Below are 22,100 nucleotides of genomic sequence, written 5' to 3' on the forward strand. Positions count from 1 at the left end.
TTGTTCCCAGCCCTTCCTGTCCCACATACAGTTTGAGTGGGTCCATATCGTGGGTACTTCTGCACATTTTCTAATACCATAGCTTGCTGTCTGAAAGTCACTCTGCTAAAAAAGTGGACACCTTAGTGTTAGATTTTAAAAATTTTATCAGGGGCACTTGGATGGCTCAAGTCAGTTAAGCGTCTGCCTCTTGGTTTCGGCTCAGGTCATGATCTCACAGTTTGAATTTGAGCCCTGCATCGGACTCTGCACTGACAGTGTGGAGCCTGCTTGGGATTCTCTCTCTCCCTCTCTGTCTCTCAAAATAAATAAACTTAAAAAATATATCAAATCTGGGCATTTCCATTATTTTCATGTGACTTTTTCTATTTTGTTTTTTACAAAAATTATTTAAAAACTCCAATACTAGTGGGCTATTTAAATTTGTGCCCTAGTTTCCTTATTTGTAAAATAGGAATTGTGATGGTATCTATCTCATAGGGTGGCTGTTATGATAGTAAACTTAAAACATTTGGCATAGTACCTAAGCCACAGTAAATGACCAATAAACAATCACCTGTCATTATTTTAAATGCATTGTATTCCTGGAAACTATTCTTCTGAAGTTACTTGTCATTCATAGAACAAAATAGTATCTATCCACGCAACTTTGAATTTATCAATGAGGTGTCACCTTCCAAAGTCCTGAGTGAGTCAGTGCCGTGGGGATGAAATATATATGTGTTTACTAGACAGCATCAGAAGAGCAAAGCTGTGAAATGGGAAGAAGTAGAAATTGGGTTACTTACATATTCTCTTCAGTCTCTATTCCATTTTCTCAGAGCTGCCCTTCAGCGTATTTATGGAAACGTTAATTAAGACCCTGATTCATTTATACACTATTAGATTGATGTGGAAGTTTCTGGGGACTAGATGCAATTATGTTACTCAGTAAGACTGGTAGTCTCCATTGTTTTATCTTTAGCTGAATGGCTTCTTATTGACCGAATTAAAAATCATAGTTTTAGTAACTCCATTTACATCACAAAGAATCAAAAATAGGCAACCCTTCCCTAAGTTGAATGGGTTGCACTGATGTCACCGTCCTTATTGTGATAAAATATTACTAATCACATCTTAACACATTTTCCCTCCACCTCCCCTCCCACGTAGTTTTATTCATTGGAAGGGGATGGTGGAGTTACAGTACCTAAAGCATTTTGGGGCGTCAAATTAAATATTTCTAAAGTATCTTTAATCTGGCCTCTTCATTTAAATCTTACTTTAGCATAAGCATTAACAGTGCACCTACACATATGGTCACAAATGGGTGTAGGAATGATTTGAAGTTTGTTGCCACTATATTGAGATTCCCAACCTTGCCATTGGCTCTTAAATGGTTTTGATACATTTATAGGTGTGCAAATGACTATATAAAAGAAATCAGCTAATAAGTCTAAGTGGAAATCAGGTAATATTTGAAAATGGTGGTTAATGATATACTTCTTATAGTTATTCTTGGGTTTGCTTTCATGAAATTTGAATATATTTGAATACATACATATATCCTTTATTATAAATGCTGGTAATATGAAGAATAATGGAAGTATAGGGTTAGGAAATGGCTTTAGTCAATATAAATGTGATGAATATGATTCATGCAAGTAATTGATAGCCCTAATGATCCTTTCAAAGTTTATTTCTATATATTTGGCAGTGGCTATTTGTTCAAAAGATTTGTTTATTCTATCATATGCATTTATACTACTTAAAAATAAAATTTCGTGAATTATTTAAGCAATTACAGTTATTATTCACTATAAGAGCTAATAACTAGTCAGGTCTAGTTAAATTATAAACTTTATACTTTATTAATAATATCCATAAGACTAAAATTGCTCAAAAGTTGATTCTTCACTGATGTCAGTGAAAAGCTTTAGTGTTTCCAGCTTTTTTCTTCTTTGGCCTATTGTTTAATTTGGATTGAGATAAATCTTGCTATACCTCTGTTGACAAAGAGCATGGTGTTCTACCACATTGGTAATTTTATAGCCAGAGGTAGAAATTTCGCTAATGTAAAAAAATGCTTTTGTCAGATACAGGGATTATCCTACTTACTTTTCCCTCTCCAGGTCCCCATACACTAAAATAGGTGATGCAAGACGTCATAAAATGTGCATGAAGTGTCTTGGAGCTAAGAGAAAGACTCAGGTAAAGTTTGGGGAAGAGCAGACGGAGAAACTCAGCCCAAACAACTTACTCTGTAGGTTCCAAATGATTCTTCATCTCTAGTCACTCTTCGACAGACCTTCAGCAGGCTTAGCCAGAATCCCCAAAGGGACCCCTCCCTCAACCCAACTTACAGGGCAGCTAAATGTTCTGGTCAAGTTTAGACCCATGGTTATCAACTAGGAGCAATAATTCTTTGTTTTGAGGTGCCCTGTGTTGTAGGATGCTTAGTGGCATCCCTAGCCTCTATCTACTAGACACTGGTAGCAATGACCCACTTACCCCCAACCCTGACTTGTGACAACCAGAAACATCTCCAGACACTGCCAAATGTTCTTCTGGGGAAAAATCACCCTCTAGTTGAGAACTACTAGATTTTTTAAAAATTTATTTGAGAGAGAGAGAGAGAGAGTGGGGAAGGGGGCAGGGAAAGAGAGAGAGAGAGAGAGAGAGAGAGAGAGGGTCTTAAGCAGGCTCCATGCTCAGCGTGGAGCCCAACACAGGGCTTGATCCCATGACCCTGGGATCATGACCTGAACTGAAATCAAGAGTTGGATGCTCAACCAACTGAGCCACCCAGGTGCCCAGAGAACTACTAGATTAAAAGTTGCAAAATATGGGTTTAAAAAGTGCCTTGTTTTACAAATATCTCCCCCGCCCCTTACAAATGCTGAAATTCCTTTAATCAGATTGTGTCTTTCTTTTCACAATCATAGATTATAAGGCTTAAACCACAGGTACCAGTTTGAGGTAACTTTGGTGGGAATAATTTCAGTTAAAGTGCAAATAGTCAATCAGTCAGTAATGGCCAAGGGTTAGTTTTCCAAACCTTCCTAAATCGCTGACAAAAAGTCACTGACAAGACAGTTTAGGGAGAGAGTGTGAGCTTAGAGACAGATTTCCTGAGTTTCAGATCCAGCACCTACTTTCTTTAAGATCTTAGGCATCTGTAAACCAGGGATAATGACAGTGCCTCCCTCCAAGGGCTGTTGTAAGGATTCAACAAGGTAAACCTTTCAGACCAGTGACCATGAGAGACGTGCTAGGCTGAGCCTTGACAGCAGCAGGGTTTTGGACTGGGATGAGGGACCTGAAGAGAGACATAAGAATCTGGACATTATGGTAAAAGGGAAAGGGAGCCAATCAGGAATGAATAAAAAGTTGACCAAGCATCTGTGTTAAGTGCTCCACTGCTACAACCGTTGTCTTGGTGATGTGACTGATCAACACATTCATTATTTTCTGTAGTCTTCCTTGGTGACTTTAAAGCAAAATGCAAGAAAATGGGCGACTGAGTTGACCTGTTAGGGCTGTTAAGAAAGCTGTAGTAGAAGGTCAAGGAGATATGGGGCATAGGCTACGGGGGAAAATAAAGTCAAAATGGTGAGCCTAGGCACTGAATTCAAAATAAAAGAAGAGAGGCCAAAAACGGCCAATAAACTGGAAGAACTGGGAGGGTTTTTGGTGACTGGAAGTCTCAAGCCAAACAACAGCTCTGGTGGGAGAGGTAGAAGGGCAGGACGTGGTGGACAGGGCAGCTTCATGTGTTAGAGATAGAGCAGCTCCAGACGACAGTAGGATACCTTCACGTGGAGGTGAGGGCATTGACCAAATGGAAGCAAGGCCACTTCTTTTTCCCTTGCTCAACTCAAACCACTCTGTTCCCAAGAGTTATCTCATCAAAATGCTTTGTTGGCAAGGAATTCGATAATTCACTGCTCTAGTAAAATCCCTCTCATGTTCTTCTTACTCTTTCAAAAGTCTGTAGTCTGAGTAAAGATAGAGGGAAAGGTGCAAACAGAAATAAAATATCCATTAAGGAATATCAAGAGATATACTCCAGACACTGTTCTAGATGCCGGGGCCACAGCGGTTAGTGAGATTAGGTCTATGTTCAGATGAAGCTTAAATTCTAAAGGGAGAGACATGGACAAACAAGTGAACATATTTATAAATAATTTCAGATAATGAGCAAAGTGCTATGAAAAAAGTAAGTGACGTGAGAAAATATTTTATATTGATGCATATATAATATGAGGTCTATATATACATAAAATAATATATTAAGAATATATCCCATTATCTCTTAAGAAATTGGGGTGTAAAGGACAAAAATTATCTAATACAGAACTATGGGCAGAATGGAAAATCACTGATCTGCTGATTCTATTTTTCTGCTCAAGAAATCACACAGATGAATTATAAATACATAATCAAGTTTTTAAAGAAAAGCATGTTTAAGGACTGGCCCTACCCCTCCACCCCAAGAGTCTTACCTTCCAAGCTAGATCTAGTTAAGAATGCTATCACCCAGCACTTTCTTCTCCAGGCCTGTCAAAACTAAACATTGGAATCTGAGGCCATTTGAGAACAATCTTACAATCCTCGGTTTCTAATTCAAACTCCATGCCTAATTACCAGTGTTCTTTCTTCAAAGAACTAAAGCATAAGAATTCTGTTTAGGCTAATTGAATGATACATTAGCCTACTCTTGTAAAAGAAAAATATAACCACTGCCTTGCCTATGGAAGAATTCCTTAAGATTTTTTTTTGGCATTTGGTTCCATAGCCAATCCAAACAAGAGCGAAGGTAGATTTTGTTTCTCATCTAGGATCAGGTGAGAGGAAAACAGGGATCTAATGCGGGTGTTCATAAATGTTTTTTCCCTTGCGTACAACTGGGTAATATAGCCAGCAGACCAGGACTTTGTGTTATAACCAAAATCCCAGCCACCACAGATGGATAGGGTGTTCCTTGGAGGCCCCGCCAACAGAGGCCGTTAGTGTCAGTGAGCTTCCCGTGGGATTCCAGAACCAGCATTTCTTACTTGTATTTTTGTTCATCATTCCTTTTCAAACAACTAAAAAGAAGCTTAAGGGCACGTTTGTTGTGCTTAAAATATAACTCAAGGTAACCCAATTGAAACCAAATGGATACATTTCACAAATCCTCTTCATAAATGAAGCTTTTGTGGGTATTCTCAAGAAAACCAGTGTCAGCTAGGCTGTAAGCCTGTGTTCTGGAAGATGGGTATTCACATCTCCTGTTCTAGTTCCGTGTGTCTCTGGCACAAATTGATAAGATGTCATAAAATACTGAAGAGAATTTCAGTGACATCTGTAATGGTGTCATTTGTGTTTGAAAGTGACTCTTCCAGGAATATTATCTCAGATAAAGATAATCAGAGTGTGCCTGAGGCCTAACTTGGAGTAACTGGTCCTACTTCCTTTCCTTTCCCATCTGTCTCCCCCAGTGGGGAATGGAGGGAGTCGCCTTCATCTCTGGGGGTAGGAATGTTTTCTTTCAGCTTTTCAGAGAGTAATCAAGGAATCAGAGCCAAAAAACTGCTCTGGGACATTGAGGCCTGTTGTATAAACACAAATGGTATACATCAGGAAGCTTTATCCTATAGGGAGTCTACCCCTTGTCTCGTCCCTTCTACTAGACATTTTTCTGTACTTGTCCTCAATCTTCTCTGGAATGTGAAGCCCCATGCAAAAGCAGAAATGCTATGCGCACACTTAATTCCTCACTCTATTTTAATTCACAACAGTATCCCTCAAAAGAGCATGGCCTCTCTGCCATTATGCCTTTCACCTCCAAGACCTCAGTACTCAGTTATCCTACCTTGTGCAGCTAACACCTTCACTGCCCCACTTCTCAAGAGTGAAGGGCCTGGCTTGACCCTCCCAGTCTTATCAAATCTTTTGTCTGGAGTGTTCAAGTATGTAAGCCCTCAAGGAATAGTAATGTGATGTTTTGGCAAAACTAGAGCCTTAAAAGAATGGAAAGAAAAGTAGCTCTTCGAATATGTCTCCTGTAGAGTTTTACATGTTGCATTAAAACCAAACTTTATACTAGGATAATTAATTTATCCTATTAAAAAAATTTTTTTTAATGTTTATTTATTGTTGAGAGAGAGAGAGTGTGTGTGAGCAGGGGAGGGGCAGAGAGAGAGGGAAACAATCTGCAGCAGGCTCCAGGTTCTGAGCTGTCAGCACAGAGCCCCAAGTGAAGCTTAAATTCACGAGCAGTAAGATCATGACCTGAGCTGAAGTCGGACACTCAACCGACTGAGCCACCCAGGCGCCCCTAAATTATGCTGTTTCTAATGTTTTCTCAAAATTTGATGGCCAAAAGAGCAGAATCAATTAATTTAATTTTTATAACTTTGTGTCTCTAAATTGGGGAAAGGTACATCTGTGTTAGATTGCTACATAATATGTTATGCATGCTAATATATTGCTATGCTGTGCTACCTCTGCAAAATAATTATTTGCATTCTTGGTTAGGGGCTCCTGGTGCATACTAATGAGACAGCTGGATTAAATAACTGATAATCAATTTTCCTGACTTTTATTGAGTATTAAAATCTTTTTTTTTTATTAAAATTTTTTTTCAATGTTTATTTTTGAGAGACAGAGAGAGACAGAGCATGAGAGGGGAGGGGCAGAGAGCGAGGGAGACACAGAATCGGAAGCAGGCTCCAGGCTCTGAGCTGTCAGCGCAGAGCCCAATGTGGGACTTGAACCCACGGACTGTGAGATCATGACCTGAGACAATGTCAGAGGCTTAACCAGCTGAGCCACCCAGGCACCCCTTAAAATCTTTTGGTGTTTTTGTTTTGCAGAATATAGTGATATACCAATGAGAATAATAAAAAGAGCATTTTAAATGTTAGGCAGTGAAAACCAGAACTATATCACTGCACTGTTAAGTTTCCATATGTGATTAGTTTGTCTCTCAAAGTAATATACATTAGCTAAGTGGAGATTTAAGACCTCAGAGTAGGACTTTAAATGTATTTTGAATGCTTTCAAATGCATTTTGTTTTGCTTTTTAAATTGCACTTCAGCAATTACCAAAAAGAAAAATGAACCTAATTTCCGTATTATGACCTTCATCCAGAATGATGAACAGTATTTAACTTGGGGAAGGTCTTCTTTAAAAGCCAGTATGTCAAGTGACCGACTTCTTTCTCTGACTAGAACTTATATTTCAGCATTAAAACATACTCTGAGTCCCAAATAACCCTGAATTATATATAAAGGATGAAAAAGAACTAATTTTTTTGTCTTTTAATATTCTGAATGATCTTAATTCTCAAAATACTATTCCAGTGTTTGGAAGATACTTGTAAAGGGGTGTGAATTATAGCAGTTTATGGCTCTTTCCCTTCTATGTAATTGTGTTCTTTATACCAAAAATGTGTAAATATCAGCCACCAAAGCTTAAGCCTCTTGAATTATAAAATGAGGCTATGGCCATCATGCTTTAAACTCACACCCCAGTACACGTGCTCACTCTTGTGCCCTCTACCTGGGATACCATATCCACACGTGTGTCCACTTAAAATAATCTGGGGATTTAAAAACATTCCCAACCCCAGGCTACATCTCAGACCAATTAACTCACATGCCTGGGACACAGTTTTTGAAGGTCCCCAGGTGATTCAGGGTACTTCCAAGTTTGAGAACCACCACCTTGACCAACTTGTTCCTTGGCAAACTTCTGCTCATCCTTCCCATCTCAGTTCATCCTTCTCACCCAGACAGAGGTCTGATGCCTGCCCTGAAGGGGCCAGGCCTTCCCACTATGCCTCCTGCATATCCCTAGCCTGGCAAGCATTAAAGTCTATTCTAACTGCTGACTCACATGCCTGCTTCCTCAAACCACTGTAAAATTCAGGAGTATTTTTACCTTCAGATCCCAGAGTCTAACCCTGTGCCTGGTGTATGGAAGTACTCAATACATTTATGGAATGAATAATTTCCCCGCCAAAAAAAAGCAAAAATATGGAGTTATGTTAATATTTACATGCCATGGAGAAAGTAGTCATTTAAGATGTGCTCAAGGTGATGTTTCACTGATGGGCAATGTCTCATATTTAGGAAAACATCATATTGGTGAAAATAGATCTATACCTAAACATCAAAAAGAACCATAAAATATAACTTTACCTATGAATTTGCATTCTTTACTGTAATAAGTGCAAAAAAACATGTCCTGTGGTAAGAAATATCTAAAACAACCCATCCTTTCTCAGCTCCACCTCCATTTTGAGTGAATGTTGTTATGTGTTGTTTTCCAAAGCAATCCTTTCAGAAATTTGTTATGTTTCAAGGGGCTATAAAGTGGTTTTTAAGAGTGTTACTTAGTTTACAAAATGCATTATGTAAGAATGTATGTTTATTGGTATTCATTATTAATATGATCATTATGAGTAAAAAAATACCCACACAGTAAATTTTGTGACAATCTAATTCTAGACAATAAACCCAATCTTAAACATGTTTTTTAAAAAGCTGTTTAAAATATTTTGCTCCTTGGATTACCTAATTATATTGCAGCAATGTTTCACAATCTAACAATATGTTGTTCTTTTTTCTTTTAAGTTTATTTATTTTTGGGAGAAAGAGCACATGTGCAAGTTGGGGAGGGGCAGAGAGAGGGAGAGAGAGAGAGAATCCCAAGCAGGCTCCGCACTGTCGGTGCAGAGCCCCATGTGGGGCTCAGGGCTCCAACTCCTGAACTGTGAGATGTATTGAACCAAAATCAAGAGCAGACGCTTAACCAACTGAACCACCCAGGTATCCTACAATATGTTGTTCTTTAACCACTAGATGCAGAAAGCCTGAAAAGAAATCAGATTTAGGAACTGTTTTCCAAGATAGTAATGTATTACTCCTTTATCTCGTTTATCTTTACTTATGAAATGCTGGATTATCTCATTAGACATCAAATTAATTTAAGATCTTATCAACCGGTGTTTACTGTGCACTCATTCTGAATGCATCTAAAAAAGTGAGAGAGAAGTGTGAGCCTCCACGTTTAAATGCCTACATTGTCATCAACCAGTGTAAGCCAATTTTTAATTTTACTCTGTTAATTAAATACAACTACTTTAGAAGACAGTCATTGAAATGTAGTTCTGGTCCTTTTTTCCATAACGGAATTATGACTTTAAATGCAATATCCTTAGACACTGCTGCTTTGCTTTATCAGAAATAAGCTCTGAATGTATTATCAATTGTGAAAAAGATCACAGCTGCTTCTAAGATTCAGTTCCAGTGTCATAGTTCCTCCATTGTAAAAGCTGTCAATGAGGCAACTATTCCAAGTTAGCTTCAGCCCTAATGAACACAAAAGTGAATTTCTTTTGCCAAGCAAACGAGGCACACAGACAGGCATACTTTCGACCAGTAACAGCCAGCTTTACATATTTATGTTTGGACTAAAAGAGCAGAGCAATTTTTAAGTTGGCTTCTGTAAGCATAAATCTGATTTTGGGTATTGTCCTTTCTCAGGTCCTCCTCTTCTGGTCTCTTCACCCAGAAACATACACAGCCTTACTCCTTTAGTGAAGGGCCCTGTGGGGTATTACTGCTACACTGGCCAGGGGTCACTGGGTCAGCAATCAACATAAGACCTAGGAGGGCAGAAGCCCGAGAGGCGGGAGTACTGTGCACCAGAGGTATGGGGACGACGTGACTCTCCCTTGGCTCCAGTTCCCAGCAGCAGGTCCTAGTGGGCACAGGTTGACCAAAGAGGCGTAGCTGTTTCCCAGACCCAAGAAAATTCCGTAAAAACACCTTCCGGGGCCCTTTGCATCACCCGGCGCTCTCTCCAGCCACCTCCAGGAGCGGGCAAATAAAATTTCTGAGGGGTCACGGACACTAAAAGCACGGCAAATAGAGGCTGTGTCTACCTTTACAACTGGAGAGACTCAGCAGGGGAGGCTTGGCTTCCGGGCGGCGCCCCCACCATCTAGCATAAAACCCGCGAGGGCGCGGCGTCCCGAGTGGTGGGTGGGCCGGTGGGTGCGGGACAGAAAGACGGGAGGGAAGCTAGGAGTCACGAAGCCCCCTCCGCTGGGATCGCCTCCTCTTAGAGTGGCCTCCCTCCACTCCGTCGATCAGAATTAGTAAAACGGTGCTCAGGCCAAACAGCCGCCCCCGCCCACCCAGACTTGGGCTCGGGAGGGAGCGTTCCCGGGGAGCGGGGCCGAGCGTCGGAGAGGGCCATTCGGCCAGAAGGGGGGAGCTGACAGTGTCCCCTCCCGCATCCGTCGCGTGAGGGTAAGGGCTAGATGGCAGTGGTCCACGTACGGTGACCTTCTGGGTTCTCCTCCTTCCTCAGGACCCGTGAGGGGTGGCTCCCTCCGTTTGCTCCCACCTTCGTGTCGCGGCACCCCTCCGCGGGACGCTTGGTTGGGTCCGGGGCGGGGCCGACAGGCGCTCCACGTGCGGCCGCGAGCAAGGCGCTCTGCTCCCGCGGCCCGGCGGCCACCCCCGCCACCTCGGGGCGGGCGTGGGGGCGGAGCCTCTGGGGGCGGGGCGGGAGGCGTGGGCGGGGGGGGCGGGGCGGACGCGGAGCGCTCGACAAGCTGCCGGGGCAGAGGGGCTGAGAGGAGCCGGGCTGGCGCGGCGCAGGCAGGAAGGGACGAGGACCTGGGAAGAGTCCGACGCCTGGTGCTCCGGGCTTTCTGGGAGGTATGAGCGGGAGCTCGGCGCTTGGGGGCCTCCCAGTCTGTCCCCTGGCCCGGCCACCGCGCCCCGGCTACCCACTGTGCCCCCTGCCGGCCGGGCGGCGGCGGCGGCGGCTGGACGGGACTTTGGGAGGGTTTCTGGGAGTCGAGAGCCCTAGCCAAAGCAGTGTCTTCCCTGCGTCTTTCTTCGCCTTCTTTTTGCTTCCTCGACTCTGGGCTTCGGGCACCGGGCTGGAAGGTCGCCTCTCCGCGGGTCAGAGCTCGCCCACGCCGGGGTGGGAGGCCGGGGTCCCGGGGCAGCCGAGCCAGGCAGCGGGGGAGGCGCGGAGCACCGGGGCCGCGTCTGCGGCGAGGGCGGGAGGCCGGCCGGGGCTGCGGGCTGCTGCTCCCCGGGCTCACGGTGCCGCGCTCGGCTCCCCAGTGGTCTCTGGCGCGCTGTTCCGGGGGCGCCTGTCGGTTGCGCCCCATCGGTCGCCACTTTGACGGGGCGCCGGGGCCAGCGCGTGAACCCTGAATTCCTGGGTGCCCTGCCGCCTGTGCGTGCTCCGGGGGAGGGCAGCCCGGCTGCGGGAAGGGACCCGAGAGCAGCCTCTGCCCCACGGTCCCTGAAAGTGTCTAGTCGGGGAGCCCGAGATTGAGCTGGGGCTCGGCGGCGCCAGAAGGGGGCCTCGGTGGGATGCTAGTGGGGGGCGCGGCCTGCAGAATTTGGGTTCCTGGAGGTGCTTGCGGCGCGCAGGCCCGGCCCGGGGCAGCAGAGACCACCAGCCTGTCCTCGAGGAGGACCAGGAACTGTCACGTATGGACCACTGGGGGCCACCCGTGTGAGATCCACAGGGCTTAATAACAGTACCTCGAGTCCTGGGACAGCGTAACCTAATAGTGAGGGCGTTTTCTTTAGGGCATGAATAAATGGAAAGGTGTCAAAATAAGCATATTTTAAAGTTGAAACGAAAACTGGCAGATTTTCAGGTCGTGCAGTTGTGAAGTTAAGTGTCCAAAGAAATATTAGCTCTTTTACACCCTTTTCGTTTTTATTTTTTGGCAAAAATCTGTTTTGCCAGAATTTCCCTCAGGAGCTTTGCATGGCCCACAGTGGGGCAGGAAAACTTGAGCAAGCGTTCTCAGGTTGCTTTTGACTTCAAGCCTGTGCTCTCCAGGTTTTTTGAGTGTGCAGAAAAAGTGTCTGATTCTGTTTTTCTCTGGGATCCGACGATGTTTGTTTATTGGGTTTATAAGCATCTATTTAAATTCAGTTTTTGCACTAAATACTCCCCGTTGCCACAGGGTGTAGTTTAGGGATTAGAAAATACTGTTGGAGAAAGCTGCTAGTGGCTTCATTTTCCAAGAATGTAAGTCATTTCCTTTCTGTGATTTCAGGGAGTTGATATTTCACAGCATCAAAACTTTGTGGGGAAAATTTTCCGTAATACATCTGTCATTAAAAAGGCTTTTGACTTTTGGATTTTGTCTTCTTAGAGCAGCACATAAATTTAGGCTCAGCAATGTTAAAGGATAAGAAGTTTTTCAGAAACTGCAGCATTATGAGAGTCTTGTAGAAAGTAATTTTAACAACCAAGACTTACAGCCTGCACCATCGAGATGGGGGAGGGGAGAAGACCAGAGGAGAGAGGCAGGAAAACAGATGCTTTTGCTGTTGTCCTTTGTAGTACAAAACTTGTAGCAGTTAATCATTTTCCTTGGGTGTGGTTTTGAGAAATAAAAGTATTACGTTAAAAAGGAAAATACTACACAGTATGAGGCAGCTGACATTTAAATGCTCTTTCCGTATGTTTGTAAACATATTGGATTTATATTTCATATTAAAATGGACCTTTGGGATCATTAGATGAGAAGGGTCCCCCAGGGGATATCTTCTATCAAGTTATCTGCAGGATATCTTCTCCAGAAAGCAGACTGACTGTAATAGGAACTAATTTTCCCCCTTTTGAATTGCTTGTAAAAATGCCGGAGATCTGACACTGATGGACCACAGTAATCAGCAGTTCTTGCAGGACTCAAAACATCTTAAGGGAAAGGAAATCTTTCCGTGTTTCCACTCCCTCCTTTTTGGGGGGCACCCTGGGTAAGCTACCAGCTTCAAGTACATAATTTGAACTTGCTGCTTGAAGATGCTCCTAGCTCTGCAGTGAAACAATAGGAGCTAGGAGGAAGACCCTGCTTGTTTGAAAGCAAAGTGCCCATGTGCTAGGTGATCACTTCTGGCAACAAGTTCTGTAAAAACTCATCCAGTTGGGCTAGCTGAATCCAGGGAAGGGGGGTTGTAGAGCTTTTCTGGTTTCTGGACTTTGTTTTCACTTTTAACTACACTTATAAAGCCTTTGGCTTTCAGAACTTATGACATAATAGACTGTGTAGCCTTTTGTGGCAGATGCTTGAAATGAAAGTTTCAAACAGAATTGCTTTTGACTGAACTGTCAAGTTCAGAGTTTAGTGTAAATGAGTCCTGTCTCACAGCTAACTTTTTTGATAAAGGAGTTCTTTGTAGTTTTCAGCGTGGATGCTGCACATTTTGATTTCTGAGACTGTGGGTTTAAAAAAAAAAAAATAAAACCTGCAAACAATTATTTTATTACATGAAAGCCAGTACCAAGAAAAGATTAATTCAGTCCAGATGTAAAAATGTATGTGAATTTTAGATTTGGATGATCTCAACAAGTTTTCCCTTTTGTTGATGAAACTGCCTGGATCCCAGATGGCATTCACAAACTGTCCCTTAGGTGGTTTTCTGAGTTCAGAACTAAATTTCAGGGGCCTTCTCTAAAGTCACTTGAAAATTGTTTTAAGCATTCTCAAGGATAGAAAGTTTTCTCTATTTATGCAGAGATAGGTTTTTCCTATTCCACATGAATGCAAACCTTATAAATGCCCTGGTTTGGTAAATGAGCCTGTGTGTTTCATAAGTAGGAAAACCAGAGGTATTCAGTATTGTGTATCCTTATGAACAAAGCATAGAAACGTTGGTTTTCATTTATGCAATTCCAACTTTAAAAAAATATATATTTATTTATTTATTTTGCTGGGAGAGCATGAGCAGGGGAGGGTCAGAGAGAGGGGGACAGAAGATCGGAAACAGGCTCTGCGCTGAAAGGCTGACAGCGGCCAGCCCAATGTGGAGCTTCAACTCATGAATGGTGAGATCATGACCTGAGCCAAAGTCAGATGCTCAATCGACTGAGCCACCCAGGCGCCCCAATTCCAATTTTATTTTTATAAAGTTTTAAGTGCGTTCTCAGTCTTTAATAGGATCCTGTTGTAACACAGTTTGTGGTTTCTGATAAAGCAGTTGGTCCTCATATGATGATCCTGTACCCTGCTCTCACACCAAGAAAGAACAAACAACTTAGAAGAAAACTCCAGTACTTAAAAAAAAAATCTGTACTTCTAACACTAAAGTTACTAAGGGTGTGTGTTACACACTTAAAATTATATATTTTTAAGAAGTCTTTGTTTATGTAATTATACATTTAAGAGTTTGATTACATTGTGATTGTATATTAAACAGTTGAATGCAGGAGGGGGGAATGGAAAAGAAATAGTGATGGGATTTTATGAGTGGTGAAATTTTAGTTAAAACATATCTTTCCTAAAACCCAAACAAGAAAAATAGTATTGTTGGCTTCTGCAGTTAAACTTTGATACAGGGGGTAGTTGAGAGGGTTTTTTGAATTGCACATTATCCTGAGGAAGAGGCTTTGGGGGCCTATAAAAATAAGTAGAAACAGGTTAAGGGAATAATTTGAGAGGAAGGAGGAAGTAGAATACTGGACAATGAGTTGCAAGGAAAATCTGAACTTAGGAGGATGAATATTTAAAACAAGGCTGAAGTAGAGAAAACTTTGTATTTAAAAGTGGAAATTAAAAAACAAGATCTTTTTTAGCAGAGAAAAAAAGGATTCATGTTAAAGTGCCCTACAAAATCTGCATACAATATGAAATGGTGCTGTTATGTGCTACTCATCCTGGAAAGCTTGTGTGCATTTGTGTTAAATTGCTGCTTTGGTCTTAAATAGTGTTTAGGGACTGGATGCTTATTATTGTGCCCCACCGCCACCCATGCCACTTCTCATTTTGAAGATTAAAAACATTTTTTTGTCTAAACTCTAATGATTCTACAAATATTTAATTTTTTTTTAATGTTTATTTTTGAGAGACAAAGTGGGAGCAGGGGAGGGGCAGAGAGAGAGGGAGACACAGAACCAAAGCAGGCTCTAGGCTCTGAGCTGTCAGCACAGAGCCCGACACGGGGCTCGAACTCACGGACCATAGATCATGTCCTGAGCCACCCAGGTGACCATGGTTCTACAAATATTTAATTACTCCCCCAGCATTTGTGAGAGAGACAGCCTGCCTGCCATGCTGTAGGACCAGAGGGGCTCTACAGTAATAATAGCCATAGTTATGATAAGATTTTGAGTGAAAACAAGCTATCAGTACTTCCAGATTATCTGACATGATTTGGTGGTGTAATTACTTCGGATGCAAGTAATGCATCAGAGTATGATATCACTCTTTGATACGTATCAAGTGGAATCAATCATGCAGTATGCCATACTGATCAAAACGATATCATACAACAGTGGGAGGGGGAAAGGAAAAAAATCTCTGATCTGACGTGAAGAATAGTCTCAGGAGGAGAAAAATGTAGCACTGCATCAAATTCAGATGAACCAGTTACAGGCCAAAGGAGACAGCAGTGTTGACTAGAGCTTTCTTGGAGCTGTGTGTAGCACAGCATTTTCTCCAATGCTTTTTCCCACCCGTGTGGCCTTTTCCTAGCAGAGTTTAATCTGCACAGCAAGAAACTAAGAGATTTTGCCATGACCCCGTGTATTTCATTAATGTGGTAACTGGGATAATTTGGACCAAAAAGATCTATTTAGAACCTCAGTATTCCTAATTGATTATGCAGGGATATTTTCAGCTGTTTTCGAATAACCCTGCCTTTGTACATAGATACGATACAACTTTGAGTAGTAACGTTTTATAGGTACATGAAGACAGAGAGAAAAACAATTATTTTATACTGTCTTCTAGCCACAGTTTCATATGAAAGAGGAAATGATTATAAAAATTAAGCAAATTCCGGATGAAGATTTTAGGAAATTACTGAAAAGCTCACTTAGCTTTTTGGGTAGTTCTTTGTGTAGTTTACATCAAATGAGTAATTATTTAGTAGTGGCACTTGTACTATCCAGTCTCAGTAGATACAACCAGGAAAATGCACGGATCAGAAGTATAGCACGAAGTGGTCATATGCAGGCAGCCAGCATCCAAGCCAAAAAAACATCATTATCTGCTCCCCAGAAGCCTATCTTTACATTCACAGTCCCTGCCTGCCCCAGGGATAACCACTGTTCTTTCATTGCCATAGGTTAGATGTTTTTTTAAAAAATGTTTATTTTGAGAGAGAGAGAGAGAGAGAGAGAGAGAGAGAGAGAGAGAGAGAGAGAGAGATTCCCAAGCAGGCTCCACTGTGGCAGCCCCTCAGGCCTCAAACCTGCAAACCCTGAGATGATGACCTGAGCCAAAATCAGGAGTCAGACACTTACCTGACTGAGCCACCCAGGTGCCCCGTTCAGAGTGCATGTAAGTGCAATCAAATAGAAGTTCTCTCTTGTGTCTTCTTCAGCTCAGCATAGCGTCATGTCCACATGCAGGTAGCCATTCTTTTTTCTTTTTTTCTGTGCATGAATATATCCAGTGTATTTATCCATTCTGTTGATGGACACTTGGGGATGGGACTAATATGTGGGGTAGGACCTTTTGAAGGCTCAAGAAAAGTCGAGCACCTTGGAGTTGAAAGGAGAGTATAGTTTTAAGATTAAAAGAGAAAATTACTTCAAAAACGTGAGAGAAAAAAAGAGAAAGGAACATTACAAAAATACTGAAGTCTCAGCTCAGTCCACGGAATCCTATTGTTTCAGGGACACAGGAACATACCAACTGGATCTTGCCAGATTTTAACTGAGAACTGGAAAGAGGGAGGAGGCCATAGGTGGCAGACAGCCTCATCAGGTTTTAGAAGTGGAGGGACTGAAGCCCTGTGAGGTTGAGTGACTCAGAGTCTCACAGGTAATGACAGCACCAAGTGAACAAGCTCCTTCTCACGCTCAGTCTGGTCTAGGTTCGCGCCATCTGAGGGCTGACAGCCGGCCCTCTACTCTGCAGTGAGTCCACTGGCCTCAGGATGGGGTGCTTTTTTCTGTCAACACAAAGGGATTGTGTGGCTTTGTTCAGATAGACTCAGACCTGCCCAGAGAAAACAGGCCAGTGGTCCAGTGAGGAAGAATTTTACCTCCTCTAGGCTGGTCTGCCTCTGCTCCCATGCAGAGCCCTTTTCTCCTTCTTCCTGTGTTCTAGGACTTTCTAGTGAGAGGTTGGGTGTCAAGTGCCAGGTAGGTGACATCTTGAGGTCCCTCTTGACTCAGTGTTTCATTGATCCACAAGTGATCTAGGCTGGAACTCAGTTTCAAAGGACTGCTTTCTAAATATTTTCAGAGTAGTTCACTCTTAAGAAGATACTATGAAAAAGTCTTTTTTTGTTTGTTTGCCTCTTCCTGCCATTATGTCCTCACCGGTTATACACTTTTCTCCTCCCTTGGACACGCTTCCCCCTCCTTCAAGTTATCTTTTCATAAATATCTGTGGAAACATCCTGTCTCTACCTAAAACAACAGTGAAATTCTGATGCTGATGTCTGTGGCAGTCTCCAGGAAGCATTTACTGTAAAACAGAGGATTATGAGAAATCTAACAGATAAAGTGCTTACAAAGGAAAACAAATGATGTAGATGTTTTTTTTCTTTTATGTTTCCCTAAAGGGGAAAAGGGCATTTTTCATGGTTTAAGAAAAGGCTCAGAATTTTGACTTAGGCTCATGAGGAAAGTGAAAAACAAGTAAAATAACAGAAGTGTTACAAATGGGTAGTAAATATATTCTGCTCAATGAAATACTGCTTAGAACAGCAAAAACCTAGCATGTGCAATCTTAGAAAATTAAAAAAATGTGCTCACCATAGGGTCATATCTCTGACAAGTTCCTCACTGAAATTACTGCAGAAAAGAATAGTACCTTTCAGAGGCAACATGGAAGAGAAGCAGAAAAGTCTAACGGTAACAACAAGATCTTTGAAATCAATCCTCTGGGGCACAGATCCAGGCTCCACTGTTTTCCTGTGTGTAACCTTGAAGAAGTTACTTCGTTCTCCGAACCTCTTTTTTCTTACCTGTAAAATGAGGGTAATGATAGTAACTATCCCACAGGGTTGTTTTGATTACTGTATGAAAGAGTACGTAGAAAACAATGGCACGGTCTGACACATAGCAAACTGTCAAGTGATGTTAACTCTTACTACTTAAGACAAAAAAAAAAAAAAAAATGATGTATAGGATTTACAGTTTTTTTGGAAGTCCCTGAGCCTTTAATTTACAAGCAGCTCATGAGATGATATTATATTTTGTTTTCGATGACCTTCAACAGGCAACAAAACCTAGTGTTTCTCAGTTACAGATACTGGGCAGTCTATATCACTGCACTGAGAATATCTGCTGGCCTATCCCGTTGACCACTAATTGATTGAGTTATTTTTCCTATTTCTCTTTTGATTTCCAGTAGTCTTACTCAGGCTCTCAGCTTCTGCTTGCTAGATATATATGCCTTTCCAGATGCCAAAAAGTAAATCTACAGATTAAAAAATAATCTCTCTTTATGATAATGAAGGCTGAACAAAGTATTTTTAAACTTAAAGACTACCAGTGGCCCATGTCTTTTGCTCTTGTACCCTATAAACTACATGTGCTTTTAAAGAAAACTACTACTGGGGCACCTGCCTGGGGGGCTCAGTCAGTTAAGCATCCAACTCTTGATTTCAGCTCAGGTCATGATCTCACAGTCTGTGAATTCAAGCCCCGCATCAGGCTCTGTGCTGACAGTGTGGACCCTGCTTGGGATTCTCTCTCTTTCTCTTTCTGCCCCTCCCCACCTTAAAAATAAATAACTAAACATTAAAAAAAATAAAGAAAACCACTATTATTGGTAGAAAGCAATTGTTTATTTCTCCCCTCCCCATCCCCACCATTGGCATAGTTTCTATAATGTGGGTCGGACCCCTTTATTATTTTCTCTCAGTAGGCCCAAAGCTTAAGATTTTAAACCACTCATTCAATGGAAATTAATAGTCTGGAAGTTTCAAAAGGAACATTTAAGAAAGAGTTAAGCATATTAGAAAAAGACACATTTACATCTAAACAGCATAATTAGAAGCCAGTCAAAATAGGCACAGGATCCTCCAGAATAATTGTGATGTATCATCCCACTGTGTTCTTTAAAAGCAGGACCTACCCTGCAGAACCCATGCTTGTTATGTGTTGAATAATATCTTGAACTTAGTGAACGTTTTTAAAACATTAAGTTTCCTAAGCCCATCAGAAATAAGTTTTATGTCTCTACGAAGTATCCCGGGACCGTGTTGGCGATTTGAAATACGATGGCCACAGTAGGACTTACTGAGAAGATGACTCGAGAGAGGAAGTTGGCCACACAGAGATACCTGGAGAACATTGTTCAGCAGATAGACCGGCAAAGGTCTCAGGTGGAAGTGTGCCTGGTGTGTTCCCGGAACAATGAGAAGGTCACAAAACAGTAATAGATGAGGTCAGAGAAGTTTAGGGGGCGTGTCACGTAGGACCCGCTTGGTGGACCATTTTAAGAACTTAGGCTTTTACTCTGAGTGAAATGGGAAATCATTGGAAAGCTTTGAGCAGAGGAGTAAGGGTTTGATTTACATTTTAATAGAATCACTGGCTGCTGTGTTGAGGTAGAAAAATGGAGCAGGGTGGTCGGTCAAGGGCAGAATCAGGGATACAGGTTAGCAGTTGTTGATAACAATCCAGTTGAGAAATGCCAATAGCAGTGGAGGAGGTGGTGAGAAATAACCAGGGTTTATTTTGTAGTTCACACCACCTAGATTTCTTGGCCAGCTGTTTGAGGAATATGAGAGAGATCAGAGTAAGGATAACATCAAGGCTTTTTGCATAATTATGGAGTTGCCATGAATTGAGGTGGGGATCTGATTGAGGAGTTGGTTTGGGAAAGATAACAAGGAGCTGTTGTAAACACGTTATCTTCGACTTCCAGGTAGAGAGGTTGAGTGTGTTGTTCGATAGCATTCTGGAGTTTCAGATGCCCAGGCTAGAGATTCAAATTTGGAAGGTGCTGAGAGAATTTGGATGAGATCCCTTGGGAAATGTGAATAGACGGAGAAAACAGTCCATGGACCAAACCTTGGGTCATGCTAGTATTTACAGTTTGTTGAAGAAGAGAAGAAATCTCCTAAGAAATTATCTTACGACATAGGAATTATGCACACATTTCTAACATAGTGGATCTAATTGTCTCCATTTCCTAAATAAGTGTTATTATTAGAAGATACTCTTATTTCTGTTGACCCACAAAATGGGAAGAATGAACTGAGAGTTATTTTTCTATGATAAGGCACTTGGGCTGAACCTGAGGTGTTTCAGCCTTTAAAGATTGAGTTGGTAAGAAGGGACCAGTAAAGGAGAATGAGAAGGAGCAGCCAGATGGATAGGAGGGAAATGGAAAGAATATCCTTGAAGTCAAGTAAAGGAGGTGTCTCAGGGAGGAGAGAGTGAATCAGTGGCGTCATAGGTTACTGAGAGGTCAGGTAGGGTGAGGACCGAGTGGCTCATTGGATTTAGCAAGGGAAGTCATTTGTTACCTTGACAAGTGCTGTGTTAGTGGAGGGGTGGGGGCAAAACGTGACTGGAGTGGGCTCAAGAGAGAATAAAAAGCTTATGAAAGAGAATTATAATTTTCCTTTTATTTATTTATTAGAGAGAGAGAGCGAGAGAGAGAGAGAGCATGAGAGCAGGGGAGAGAGGCGAGAGAGAGAGAGAGAGAGAGAGAGAAAGAGAATCTTAAGCAGGCTCCACACTGAGCTGGGAGCCTGACACGGGGCTTGATGGCATAATCCTGGGATCATGATCTGTGCTGAAATCAAGAGTTGTACACTCAACCCACTGAACCACCCAGGTACCCTGATAATTCTTATTTTCTGTTCAGTTTCTTTTAAACAGTATTGAATGTGAGTACTTTTTAATATGTCTGATAGAATGTGGGGTAGGACTTCAGAATACTAGAGGCCATGAGGGGTCTTCAGCAGGCTCTGACAGGGATGGGGGTAATGGGGAGCCTTTGAGCTTCCCTCTGGCTGTTATTGGGAAAGCTCCCAGCATATAGATTGTAGTCTGTTTCTTTTGAAATAGAAAATCAATTGTAATGCAGTGTCTTTATTCTATGTTGCATCCCTTTAGATAAGAACTATATCCTGGAAGCACTGTCACTTTGTGTTGAGACTTTTCTGTTTCTAGTAAAGACGTGTTCTTTACTTCAACCCATTGATCCTTTACATGAAAAGGGTATAAGAGAGCCCTTGTGAGACACGTGCTTTGAGTTAGCCTCTTTTTCGGCAATGGTGATAGATTTGAGCTGACCAGGCACACATTGTAGTGCCCCATGAACCTGGAGGCCTTCGTTCACAGAATGGATGGCTCAGGGTAGGGGTTCCCAAGAGCCAGAAGAATTTAAGTAATAGAAACATTGCTTGTTTAATAGTTCTTTTATACTTTGTTGATAGCTTCCACTCTGAATATTATTTCAAAGCATGTGATTAAGCAATTTTCATAGTTCTGTATTGTATATCATAATTATGCACCGAGAATTTTCTCTTCTGGGAATCACCTTTGAATTATAATGCTAACTTTCTGTAATACTGTCATCAAAACGAATCAACAAGTCTCTGATACTAATTATCTTTTCTTTCCCTAAGCTTATTAAAATGTTAACACTTCGGCCTTTAGTACTTAAATATTGTTTTTGGATAGTTAAAAGCTTACAGTGAATGGTAGAATTAAAACTTTGCTACATGTGTTCGAGTGTTGTTTGGTGATAAAAGAAAGTGTAGTAATAGTCTTTAGAAAGTTGCTAAGTATGGGAATATGCTGGAAAGAGCAAAGACTCTTCTTTTGCTCTGGATTATGGTGCATGTTTTTTGAGAAGTGGAGCTCCAGGGACTGTGTGTGTGTGTTTCTAGTGGGTTGTGGTGTAACATAATGTCAGCATTCTCTTAGGCACTGCTCTGTCAACACTGCTTTATTAGTATCATTTTGAATGTTTTTTCAGCTGAAACTTATAAGTCACTCTACAGTTTGTTAAATGAACATAATTGGCTTGTAACGGAGAAATACACAAGACCAATGTGAAATAATTTGGCAGTGTTGAGAGTTGTACGTGGTAAATACTGGAGTGTGCAGAGGTATAAAACTAAGCAAATTTTGGAATAAACGTTAAGTCTCTTAAGTC

The 22,100-nt window shown here is 41.9% G+C and overlaps 1 protein-coding gene across 6 annotated transcripts in view; it reads left to right on the forward strand.

The window, feature by feature from the left end:
• FRMD6 (FERM domain containing 6) overlaps window positions 1-22,100 on the forward strand; it is a 238,860-nt gene that overhangs the window by 148,437 nt on the left and 68,323 nt on the right. For 3 of the 6 annotated variants that reach the window (XM_053224459.1, XM_027065704.2, XM_027065707.2), the window contains exon 1: window positions 10,564-10,701. The exons of 2 other annotated variants lie outside the window; for them this stretch is intronic. The gene's annotated coding sequence lies outside the window, so the exon portion shown is untranslated. Of the gene's footprint in view, window positions 1-10,563; window positions 10,702-22,100 lie in introns of those variants that run through there. One more of the 6 variants, XM_027065706.2, reaches the window with a different exon arrangement.

Source organism: Acinonyx jubatus, chromosome B3 (genome assembly GCF_027475565.1).
Source record: "Acinonyx jubatus isolate Ajub_Pintada_27869175 chromosome B3, VMU_Ajub_asm_v1.0, whole genome shotgun sequence".
Classification (NCBI taxonomy): domain Eukaryota; kingdom Metazoa; phylum Chordata; class Mammalia; order Carnivora; family Felidae; genus Acinonyx; species Acinonyx jubatus.